This window comes from Cryptotermes secundus, unplaced genomic scaffold, assembly GCF_002891405.2.
Source record: "Cryptotermes secundus unplaced genomic scaffold, Csec_1.0 scaffold689, whole genome shotgun sequence".
In the NCBI taxonomy this organism is placed as follows: domain Eukaryota; kingdom Metazoa; phylum Arthropoda; class Insecta; order Blattodea; family Kalotermitidae; genus Cryptotermes; species Cryptotermes secundus.
This window is the reverse complement of record NW_019720574.1, coordinates 1,503,989-1,516,822: the sequence shown is the minus strand read 5'-3', so window position 1 is coordinate 1,516,822 and position 12,834 is coordinate 1,503,989. Positions and strand designations below refer to the sequence as shown.

Here is a 12,834-nt window from a genome sequence, read left to right as displayed (position 1 = left end):
ATATCGTCAGTAATCCCCACTATCTTGTGCTCATTTTGTTGTGCTTGCATGTGGAAAACGCAGAGATTACTGGTGCAGTTAGGTGCCACGTGGTAGTTCCCGCCATATTGCTTACCATTCACCTGACATCACCACGACACACACACACACACACTTACACTTCTCCGAACTATATACATATGTATTCTTTTTAAGTTGTTAATGCATTTGGTTATTCTATGCCGTCTGTATAGCTTTGCAAAATTCACATTGCCCTTTTCGACAGATTTATCAGAGAAGTAATGGATAATTACAAGCGGCGCCGTAAGTCCCAGCTTAAGGATACGGTTCTTTTACTCCAGTACACAGTGCGACTTCTAAGCGCAGCTTCGCATCACCCACAAGAGGCCGAGGTGGATCGGTTACTGCACCAGAATATAGGCACTGTAGCAGTAATCACCACAAAGACAATTATTACACAGCCTCCATTTTTTAGTCTATTTCCTTATTTTGAGAAAATTAAAGGATGTCTCTGAGATCTCTTTGCTATCTATGTGTCCATACCCGTTAACTTCTGAAAACCGGAATGCCGGATTATCGGTAGTGCTATAGACTCGTAATTGGGAAGCGTTCATTTCTAATTTCGGCCAGGAACTGAGCTATCCTGACTGAGGTTTTCGTGTTTAACTCAGTCCCTCCAGGCAAATGCTATTATATTTCCTAGATTACGCCACGATTGCTTCCTTCAAAGTCCTAAATTCATAATTTTTCTACCATCTTGCTGTTCTGACTAAGCCGCGCCATAGCTCAAGCGGTTAGTCGCTGGCATCCCACCGCGGCGGCCCGGGTTAAATCCCGGGTCTGGTCAAATGGGATTTGTGGTGGACAAAGAAACACTGGGGCAGGTTTTCTTCGAGTACTTCTGTTTCCCCTGCCAATCTTCATTCCACCAATTGTTCCACAATCACCCTCACCTATCGTCTGGGGCTGGTACAATAAGCCAGAAGTGGCCGCAGTACAAGGGACTTAGTCCCACCCCACTAGCAATAAAAAATACTATTCCAGATACTGACAATATTATAAAACAACACACAAGGAATATATTACATCAAATCTAACCCTAGGTCATGCAAAAAGTCTCTTCCTTTCATGTGTTTGAATCACAATCGTGGTCTTCACACCTCTTTGTTTCAGCACATAAAACTGTTCTATGTGGTCTGAGTAGGAAGCGCTATAAAACTGTCAGCGGAGACAATAAATCTTGGGGAAGTGGCTGGATAACTTTATTGCAAGTTCTTTGTTTCTTTATTGAAACATCTGACCGAGTATCACGCTGACTCACGGTGTGGAGTATCTGCTGCAAGTATCAACATAAAGCTTCTGTCAGACTGATGCAAGAAAGTATATCACGCAATGTACGGAATATATGGATATTTTCTCCAGGAGCGACGGAAAGAGATTGTGAGCTCACAACGAGGCTGTCTCTAATGTACACATCCATAATTTGATACTTTATTAAAAGTTTTTTTTTTTCCAGTTAAGTCTGAAAATGCTTATAAGATCTAAAAGTTTGTGACAATGGTACATTAGCACAGATATTATGTTTCTGGACATTATCCATCGTCTTGTCTTTATGTAGAAACCGTCCCGTTTATATTTCAAAACATTGTTTCAGAGACTACATTCCATCTCCTTCTATCTCCGGAGATAGGGATTAGTTCAATCGATTGGGCCCAAATGAGCAGGGTTTACCTGAAGACGGAAACATAATCCAGTCTCCGAAACCCTGTGTTTTGAAAAATAAACAGGACGGCGTTTAGATAAAGACAAGACGGTGCATTATGTCAAAAAACATAATATTTGTACTTAAAATGCTTGTTTTTCACTTCAGAACCTGCTGTCTTTCTGTTTACTTTCCAAAGCGTTGAAGACCACCATGCACAGACGACACGATATTTTTGCTGTGTATTTTGTATGAGCGTAAAACGCGGTCTCTTGTTTCGAGGGAGGAATTTACATTAGGCGAGCCCGATATTGAAATGACCCCCCACCCGCCAATGGATTAAGGACGAAGTAGTTTTTTTTTTTTAAATAGGTTCTTGGTGTGGGGTCAGACTGAGTCCACTTGGTACGTTGGACACTAATTGACCTATTGTACCAGCCCCGGATGATGATGATGATGAGTGTGGAGCCGTCGGTGGAATGAGAATTGTCAGGGGAAGTCGAAGTATTCAGAGAAAACCTACCGTAGTGCCACTTTGTCTACCACAAATCCAACATGACCTGAACTGTCCTCGAACCAGGTCCGCCACTGTGTGAAAGCCGACGACTACCCGCATGAGCTATGGCACGGCCTTAGAATGAAGTAGGTGAGCATTTAGGATATTACTCATACGTAAAGAGAAAGTTAACATGTTAAAATTATTTGATTATCTGAGGTTAGTGAAACGTGGGTGACTGTAGTGGACCAGACATGTAGTTGGGATGGGGAGACAAGAAATGACTATAGATTTGGCAGGGAAATCTGTGTGGAACAGCAGAATGGAAGACCGACTGGAAGACTGAAGATGGTCTGAAAGAAACGCGTGTAGATTACTACGATCGAAGGACGATGGATTGAATCAGGGGTCGAGTGTAGAGGCGGGCGTTAGCATTAGGGATGTTCTCTAGCGACAGATAGTAAAAAGAAAAAAGTAAAGCTATCCCTGTAACAGGTCGTAAAGGCCCATAGGGTTGTGAGACGTTGAGGGTCCCACATTATCTAGACAATCGGCTCAAAGATGGCGTTAAAGTTGTCAGCCATACGTGCCGGCCGCAATTTACTCCTCAGGAAAATTATTTTAATTAATTCCTGGTACTTATTTCTGTTAGAGGCTGAGTCGACACCAGGGCCATAGTGCGGCTGGAAGGATTAGGTCAACTGAAAAAATCCAATGACCTCATTGGGAATTGAACCCGCGACCTTCTGGCTTGTAGCATAGCCCCTCAACCAACTATCTCTAGCGACGGATACTGCTATAATATTCAGTTAGAACCTGCAATATGAAGAAAATGTGCATATGTAGAACATTTAGTTAACAATTAGTTACAACTTAAGTATAAACTTTTCGAGGGAAACTATCAATAAAGCAATATGGCGTCGCATCTTATTATCTCACCGCCGTGAGAACTTCAGGTCTCATACGTTCTAGAATTTTCAGTACACGGATTGTCATGAAGGGCCGTGCCATAGCTCAGACGGTTTGTCTCCGGCTTCCCACCGCTGCGGCCCGGGTTCGAGCCAAGTTCAGGTCACGTGGGATTTGTGGATAAAGTGGCACAGGGGCAGGTTTCCTCCGAGTACTTCGGTTTCCCCTGCCGATTTTCATTCCACCGCCTGCTCCACATTCATCATCATCTATCATCCGGGGCTGGTACAATAGACCAGTTAGTGGCCGACGTAACAAGCGGACTCAGTTTCACCCCAACTCCAAAAAACCAAAAGAAAAAAATCACGAAATGTTTACAGATGCTCTAATAACTCTAATAATTATCGAACGTGAAACATATTTTTTTTCCCCTTGGCACTACAGCCCCAGTGGGCCTAGGCCTACCTCCATGAACTTCTCCGTTCACTACGGTTTTTTTGGATCTTATACATTCGGTAGGACTCCTTGGGCGGGTGATCAGCTAGTCGCAAGGCCTCTACCTGTACACAAACACAGAAAAACGCACACACACAAACTAAACATCCATGCCCTGAGTGGGATTCGAACCCACGATCCCGGTTTCCAAGCTTGCGAAGACCGTGCATGCCTTAGACCGCTCGGCTACCGTGACCGGCTACGTGAAACATACAGTGAAATTAAATTTAAGGAAACTGTCAAGTCCCTATTCAACTCCAGCATGTCTGGTTTTAGAAACTCCCACGTGACTGACCAAATTCAGTTTGTGTGACATTTGTGCCCCTTAATCGGTCTCTCGTTTTCTCAGTCGATACGTATGCTGAGTGGTAGACAAAGGACTGGTAAACAAGCAACAGTGTGTCTCTGTTACGAGATAAGCTCCACAGCAATCTTATTATGAGCCCTCTACTTCTTTCTCTAGCTCATATCTTTTTACCATCATCATCCGTTTTCTGGCTCACCTACTTGCTCCTCACATGTTTCCTGTTCATGTTGTCTTCTTTCTTTCTCTCAGCCCCTTTCCTCTTCTTTTTCCTCTTACTGATTTTTCCACATTTTTATTGCTTCCATCTGCTTTCTGTCCTCAGGCTGCATTTGATCATGTTCAATTTATTCCTCATACTTTTCTTTAATTTTCCACATTTGTCCTGTGGTTTTGTTTCTTCCTTGATTCCTCATTCTGCCCTCCTCCATATCTTTCTGCTACTTTTCATTCATTTTCGGCTTTTGTTAATTTGTAGTATAACCTCAAACTTTTAATCTTTGACTTCGCCATCATTGCTTGTTGCATATGTACAGTATAATTCTGTCATGCTTTCACATATTTCCTCGCGGATTGTATTTACCAACAAACGTATCGTGTTTGTTGGGTTACATCTATCGTAAGTTGAAGTGAGATAGCAGCAAATCCTCTTGGGGTAGCCAACACGATGGTTGAAATTCAGTTTCATGCAGAATTGGATGGTGTTTTCCGAGTCTGGCGAGTTTCCCTGGGGGCTCCGAGGCTTCATGCAGATCACAGGGGATTTAGTGATGGTTGAAGATTCAGTACATTCGTCTCGGAGTGGAATATTATGAATTCACAAAACACTCCATAGAGCAGTTTGACCTGCCGTCCCTTTTAACCTCATCTGTTGAGTAAACAGCGACACGCTTCACTAATTGTTAATGGGAAAGCAAATTTACACTTCAACTTTCATACTCAGAAAATGAGGCAACAGTTTAGCTCGCCACTACGTCACTACTCTGTTCTTATTTTGTTATTTTATCATGCTGCACCATCCACTGTCGAAACACTACTGATAAATTGAGACAACTAATTAATTTAAAACTATGGCTTTCTAATGTACCCAGCTTCGTGAGTACCTGTATATTGTTTATTCTATCATTTTACTCCGCCATATAAGTTACTGACTTACTTACTTACTTACTCATGGAGCTGAGCCCTTCTGGAGGAGCCGCCAATTCTGCAGCTACTCAAGAATTTCCCAGCATTTTATGGAACCCGAAGGTTCATTACCGTGTTCACAAGAGTCATCCACTGGTCCCTATCCTCAGCCAGATCAATCCAATCCATACCGTCCCATCCTGTCTCTCTAATATCCATTTTAATATTGTCCACCCACCTACGCCTTGGTCTTCCCAGTGGTCTCTTTCCTTCTGGCTTTCCCACCAATATTCTATACGCATTCCTCGTCTCCCCCATTCGTGCTACATGCCCCACCAACCTCATCCTCCTTTACTTGATCATTCTAATTATACTTGGAGAAGAGTACAAGTTATGAAGCTCCTCATTATGCAGTTTTCTCCAACCTCCTGTCACTTCATCTCTCTTCGGTCCAAATATTCTCCTCAACACCCTGTTCTCAAACACCCCCATTAGAAATATTATGAACGGTGAACGTATAAGGCTGTGGAAGGACATATTTTAATATACTGGGACTATCTTGGCTTTTAGTTGGACGAACTGAAGAAAGATTTGAAAACTTTCAGCGAGGATAGCTGATTACCTTTCAAGATTGGAAAAAAGGACCTAATGAGTGGCAGATTAACGCGTTGCCACTGCCATAGCCCGACCTTCTAAGGACACCTCCTTTCTTTGGTTTATTGTCTTTTTTTTTTTTTGCTGTTTCATGAAGTTTCTCCAACTGCAATTATTAGTTAGCACTAAATAAATAATATGGGAAGATAATGAACCCTAAATGAGTAAAGATATGGAAGGAGACTTTGTGTGCTTATTTTGAAGGTAATGTCCTGGTATTTGACTGGCAAAACTGAAAGAAAACACAAAAACTTCCGTCAGGAGAGCCGGCAACGCGATAGATTTGAACAAGGTACATCATGAGCAGTGTAAAGACAAAAAATACACCAATAAAGAAATTGCTACAGTAATTACGTCTAAGACAGGCCTCAGTGATGCAGGAGAAATTCTTCGTCTCGACCTTGTGTCGGTAATCGGTGACTTTGCTTGTATATTTGATGTCACCGTTCGGACAGAGGACTGGAAGTTTTGGCAGATGAAGGGCTGAGCAGGTAATCACCCGCCTCCATCTTAACCCGCGATTTACCACTGCCATTTCTGTTGTCTTCGGAAGCCGAGGTGGTGTGCCCACGGAGACCTGTGGGACGCACTATCACACCTCGGCTTATAAAAAAGTCTGAGTACAGAGATAATGTCTTGTCATATTGTGACCATCACTCTCTCTCTCTCTCTTTCTTGTTTTGCTCCCTGGATGGTTATGGTTCTCCTGCATCTGAGAGACGTGGTTGGACAGTCAATGTATGTCCTCTTTATGGACGCCGGGACAGACATCTGTACTAACTATACCAGTTTTACTAGTATTCTCATTATTGCATGCATTTTATTTTGTAAACCTGAATCACTTTACACAGCTATTCATGTGATTAGTATGGGTTCTGGTAGGGCCGTGCCGGTCAAAGTAGCCTCGCGGTCTAAGGCATGAACTGTCTTCTCTCGCTCGGACGCTGGGGTCGTGAGTTCTATTCTCACTCAAGGCATCGATATTGTGTGTGTGTGTGTGTGTGCGTATATTCTGTGTTTTTTGCTGTTCTGTGTGTAGGTAGCGGCCTTGAGATGAGCTGGTCCCCCGTCCAAGGGGTCCTATCGACTGTGTATATATAGGATTAAGAAACTTAAAAAGTTGCCGAGGTCCAACAAAAGACTCTAGAGCCATAGATAGATAGATGTAATAGTTTCACTCAAATAACACCGTTTTAGCGTGGTACTATGGGCATATAACCCAGTATTTAGCGTGTGGTTTCGTTGGGACAGGTTCCTTCTATCGAGTGCGACTTTCGTCTTGAATTTGAGAAGTTTGGGACGCAAACAATACTTTCCTGCGAGGAACCATGTGAAAGGCGTTTCTCTGCAACGAGGTTACGGGGAAGGGACCAACCAAAAGCCCTATATGTATTTCAACGCGTTGTTGACTCAAGTTGGAGGCATTAAATATGGCGTTGTGTTATCATGTGACTTACATCGATTTCCGCATACAGAATGCTGAGTGGACGACACAATGCTTTTGTTTTCAGTTGCTCTGAAACATCTTGTGGAAACACAATCTGTTCTTATACTACACGGTCATGTCCAACATTGTTTACTGTCAGGTTAGAGGAATAGTCTGGGGAAATTAGGAATCCTGTCTCTTGTAGTCTACTTTTCGACCAGTGTCGTCCTATGTGTGTCTGCATGTTTCTTTGTAGTGGCTTATCAGGCCAATATTGGATTTCAGGATTAAACATATAGGAACAAGTATTCAGTGCTTAGATTTATATAAGCCGGGGGCTCTGTCCAGCCTCTGGTAGTTCTCTTTTGCCTCCAGAGAACCGTAATTTAACTGCAAGTACTATTAATCATTGTAATTAAATAATAAACGCGAAATTAAAAATAAAATAAGTAAATGAGGATAAAACGAAACTGTCGTAAGAAGGCGACTTTATGGTTATCCAGTAACCTTTATACTCGTAGATTAAAAATGTTTGCCATTTAAATACACGGTTGTGGAGCTTTCCAGCTTCAGCACTGCATATAGCAGCAGTAGCTAGAAACAACTGGGTATGTGTATACCCAGGAAGCCCAACAGTATAACACGCGCAGTCGCAGGAGCACGACACAACAAAAGCACAACACACAAGATAATGAAGGAGTGCTCCAACAAAGGAGAATGGGCGTGACTGACGTAGTGAGGGGCGACGTAGCGATGTGGTATACTGAACAATTTTAATATTTTTAACGTTTGACAATGTATATGATAGATACATATTTTAGTTATTTTAATGTGTGAACATGGCATGCAATGAACTGGTTTGACGTGGATAAGTAAGCACCTGAAGATGGCATTATGCCGAAACATGTAGTGCGAGGGAGAGAAGGAGATAAATGAGTGTATGCACTGCAAGACGGATTAAATAAATCATGTTCATTATCGTGTTAACAAGAATTGGCAATTGGTCCCTATCCTGAGCCAGATAATTCCAGTCCATGCCATTCAATCCTATTTCTGTAAGATAAGTCTTAATATTATACTCCTATCCACATCTAGATCTTCCTAGTAGTCTTTTTCCGTGTGGCTTTCGCACCGAAAACCTACTTCAATTCCTCTTCTCCCTATGCGTTCTACATGCACGGTCTATCCGATCATCCAGAACTTTGCAGTTCTAATTATATTTGACGAAGAGCACAAACAATGAATCCTCCACATTATGCAAACTTCTAAAAATTATTTCAACCCTCTTTGATCCAAATATTCTCCTCAGCACCCTGTTCCCAAACACTCTAAGTCTGTAAATTCTGAAAGGTTCTGCCAGTGGTGTATAATACTCAGAATTACCGGGTAATACCGGACGATGAAGAAAGTCCAAAAACCCAGTAATTCTGACCCCCAGTCTGTGCTCTTCCTTTAATGTCAGATTCAAAAGGGGTTCAGGGGATGTGAAGTATATAATCTTGTAGGGGATCATAAACCCTTAGGCCCATTTCACACCAAGCCAGTCCCGTCACGTCCAGTCCAGTCACGTCTAGATCAGTCAAGTCAAACCAGTCAAAAGCTTTCACACTGAATAAGTCAAATCATCGACAGTCTTTTGGGAAGTATCTTTGAAGATGGATGTCATATTAAGTGCAATAATAATTCGAAGGTTGAGAAGACGAAGACTTCAGCGACGTAGATTTTGGGTACATCCTATAAATATGAAACGACCTATGCTAGGATCATTCAGTCATCTATTTCCGGACTTATTAAATGACGAAAAGAAATTCTACAATTCTACAATTCTACAATTAATACTCAAAGTCGTTCGACATTCACGGTATCAGCACGACAGATGACGGGCCAAGACTGAAGAATAATTCAACCTCCTGAGTCACGGACTTGACGCTGTATGACTGGACGGGACTGAGCTGGACGGGACTGGTTCGGTGTGAAAGCGCATGATCAGTCCCGATAACAAATGCATTTGTTTGACCGTGTGTTGAATCCGAGAGCGTCAGACTCGACTGGACTGGACGTGACGGGACTGGCTTGGTGTGAAATGGGCCTTAACGTGCATCCGAGCCTCTAGAAACATCACTACACTAATTTCAATAGCCAACGTTGACGTGAATTGTTGGATTCAGAATGACTGTCTCTTTTATCTTTATCACGAATCCAATTATATTTAATTACTTTAAACACCTCACGAAACAATAAAATATGAGAATTAAGGGGCTAGAAGATATGGCAACATTTTTATTTTCCTTGGCACTACAGCCCCAGTGGGCCTAGGCCTACCTCCGTGAACTTCTCCGTTCACTTCGGTTTTTCTAGATCTTACACATTCTGTAGGACTCCTTGGGCGGGTGATCAGCTCGTCGCAAGGCCTCTACCTGTACACAAACACAGAAAAACGCACACACACGAACTAAACATCCATGCCCTGAGTGGGATTCGAACCCACGATCCCGGTTTCCAAGCGAGCGAAGGACAGTACATGCTTTAGACCGCTCGGCTACCGTGACCGGCGGGCAACATGTTTACGCATGGAAATACGTATCTAGTATACGCAGATGCTATAAACACATAAAATTCGAGGGAAATAAAATAGGCCTCACAGTCAGAAAAGTCGAGTTTCACGCGCCGAAATTGGCCCATTATGCTTTGCAAGGAATAGTTAGAAGAAACTCTTTTCAACTTCTCGCAACAGTATAAGAAATAAATAATGAAAGATAATCAAACGCAATAAAGTAGTGTCTGAACACGGCTTGTGGAGAATAGTTTCCCCCATATCTCCTAGCAAGGGTGGGGTCGCTGCCCCACTCCTCCCCACTACTCGGCTCCTGTACGTACGGGGGGGGTGTGTGCAACGTCGGTTAATATTATCTCGTCGTTTTCTGTTTATTGTCACTGCATGTTTCTGCCTAACCGGCCATCTTCAGCTATACAGGTTGTTATGATGGAGGGATCTGCTTTTCTTGTATATTCTTGTGTATTTTACTTTTTGGAGCCGGGATAGCGCGTTCGGTATAGCGACTTGTTAGGGGCTGGGCGGCCGAGGGATCGGAGTTCTAGTCCCGGGAGCAAGATTTTTCTTTCTGCACGTCGTCCAAACCGGTTATGAGGCCAACTGAACCTCCTATCTAATGGGGACCGGGGATGTTTCTCTGGGGGTAAATCGGCCGCGGTGTGAACCTCACCACTTACTTCTGATTGATGCCGAGGTCAAAAATACGTGGGTCTATACATCCTCTCCCCCATACATTTTCATAGCACGGTTAAGCACAGGTACAACTTTACTTTACGTTTGTGTTTAATTTCGACGTTTTCAGACAGACGAGAATTGAATGGCAACAGACGTTACCCGAAGCTTATGTTTATAGAAACGGTCGTGAACTCCGACACGCGCTGCCCCGGCCTTGCCTTTCCGTTACGTTTCTATGGATATTAGTAAATTTGTCACAAGTCACATTGTGGAAAGGGAGCGACGCCGTTGGCGAAGCATGAGGCGCGTGCTCGAGGGTCTTGCTGGTGGCTGCGGTCGATGGAATGAGTCAGTCCGTGGGGCGACCGTTGTGGTGAAAGGACGGTACACTGCATCAGCACAGGTAGGACTCCCTCTACTTGCTGTCAACACGTCTTTTACGCGCTTTCATTCATATAGGACAAATCTCATGACATCTCGAATAGGTCAATCTGTAATTCATTCTTTGATAAAAGAGCAATTAATGGTGCTCACAAATCCTTTTCAGTGTCATAATTTGAAATATTTTTAGATTATCGTCTTCCGGGTTATGACTTCCTGTAGGCTGTTGTAACGGTAATGTTCTGGACTTCTTTTGGGGGGGGGGAGATGCGCTCGATTCTGATCTCTACCAAGACACAGGCTTTTCTATCATGAAGTTTTATCGTGAGTTTCCTTAGTTCCTCCGAGCAGATACCGGAGCAGTACTTCGATAAGTCGCGATAAATTCATTCCAAACCATTATACGAACACCCATCCTATCATTCAACGCCAAATATTCTGAAACACTGTCAGTGATGGAAAATAAATAATAAAACTGCATTGTATACCAACTTCTGCTCTGAAGATGGAGGCTGTAACTTCCTTCGAAAGGTTGATAACAAGTTACAAGAATACACGTTGTCACAGCCAGACAGTTTTCTAAATTATGACCCCCGTGACGTCTCCAGATGCCATAGAAAGGTTTTGTTGCAAACAAATTTCCTTTGAAGAACACCGAAGATTAATATACGTACAATCAAATAATTTTAAAAATTATTCTGTTCTGTGAAAGTTTATCTCTCGTCTTTAGGGAAGAATATATACTACAAGTGCTTGAAAAGTGTCGAAGAACATATTCAAATATAAGAGAGATGACGTAAATACGACATTTATGGTATTAAGCTCCATATTGAGGATTTCTTGGTATATGTACGCATGTATGTAGGTCAGCTTGTGACGTCAGAGCAATCAAATTAAGGAAGTTGCTATGGTCTCTGCGTGCATGTCGAATACAGAGGACAAGAAATGCATATAGAATTTTTGTTATGACCCTCCTGGGTTGTAGCCAACTTGAATACCAAGGAGCTAGCACGATAAGGTGAAGATATTGTGAGGGGGAGAGGTGATTGGAATTGGTCCAGGATCGTGCCTTGTGTTCACAATTTTAATGTTAGAGATTCTGAAACTGCCGTTCGTACTAACAGAAAACGAGTATGTTCTGGGATAAGTGATTTTATGTATACAAACAAGGCGATTATTTCAGCATGAGAATAAATTGTGTGGTGTGTGGATTTGAGTTTTCACGGCGGTAAGTTTTCGATTGTGATCTTTTGGGTTATGCCAAAATTTCGGTGGAACTTACTGTATCGTTTTAAAGGTAAAATTCTACACTGAAGATGGAGGCAGTTTATTCCACTGAAACATCGGTAACTATTTACAACACCAGACGATGCCCTAACCCAGAAGATCACAGCCAGAGGTTACAGCGGCTACTAAGACATTTAATGGTATTTGCCGTCTCTTTACAAAATATTTATTTCTGATGATAACGATAATCATGGTGGGTAATCTGAAGGTCTCAGATTCAAATCTCAGTCTGCAGACCGCTATTCTGATCGAAATTTTCGTGTTTTTCTTTCAGTCTCTAGGTAAAAGTCGGGTAGAATCTCAAATTATTCCAGATGGCGTCCGTCTACAGTATTTTGAATGCATTATTCGCCAAATCATTCTATCACTTAATGGAATGTAATACAAGGTGATCGAGAATTCGTGAAATAACCCAAACATACTCGTACGTAATTGTAATACATTTTGTCTGCATTTGACTTGAGCATAGGAGAATCAGAATATTCTGTCGGCGAAGCTGACTTCTGAGCTGGAAGTAAGCGCTGAACGATCATGTTCGGTTATTTGGTGTACTACTACTACTACTACTGTTACTACTACTACTACTCCTACTACCACATTTGTTATTTTGTTTTTAAATTTTTCTGTTACTTTCTTGGGGTGCACGCAGTAGCGTAGTTGGTTAAGGCACTATGCTACAAGCCGGAAGGTTTCGGGATCGAATCCCGATGAGGTGGATTTCTTCAATTGACCTAATCCTTCCAGCCGCATTATGGCCCTGGGGTCGACTAAGCCTCTAACAACATCTCACAACCCTGTGGGCCTTTATGGCCTGTTAAAGGGATAC

At 42.5% G+C, this 12,834-nt stretch overlaps 1 protein-coding gene across 2 annotated transcripts in view; it reads left to right on the top strand.

Annotated features, from left to right (window-relative positions):
• The first annotated feature begins 10,690 nt into the window (after positions 1–10,690).
• Positions 10,691–12,834, top strand: part of LOC111869571 (synaptotagmin-5) — a 176,649-nt gene continuing 174,505 nt past the window's right edge. The window contains exon 1 of one of the 2 annotated variants that reach the window (XM_023861203.2): positions 10,691–10,743. The gene's annotated coding sequence lies outside the window, so the exon portion shown is untranslated. The remainder of the gene's footprint in view (positions 10,744–12,834) is intronic. The other variant, XM_033753538.1, reaches the window with a different exon arrangement.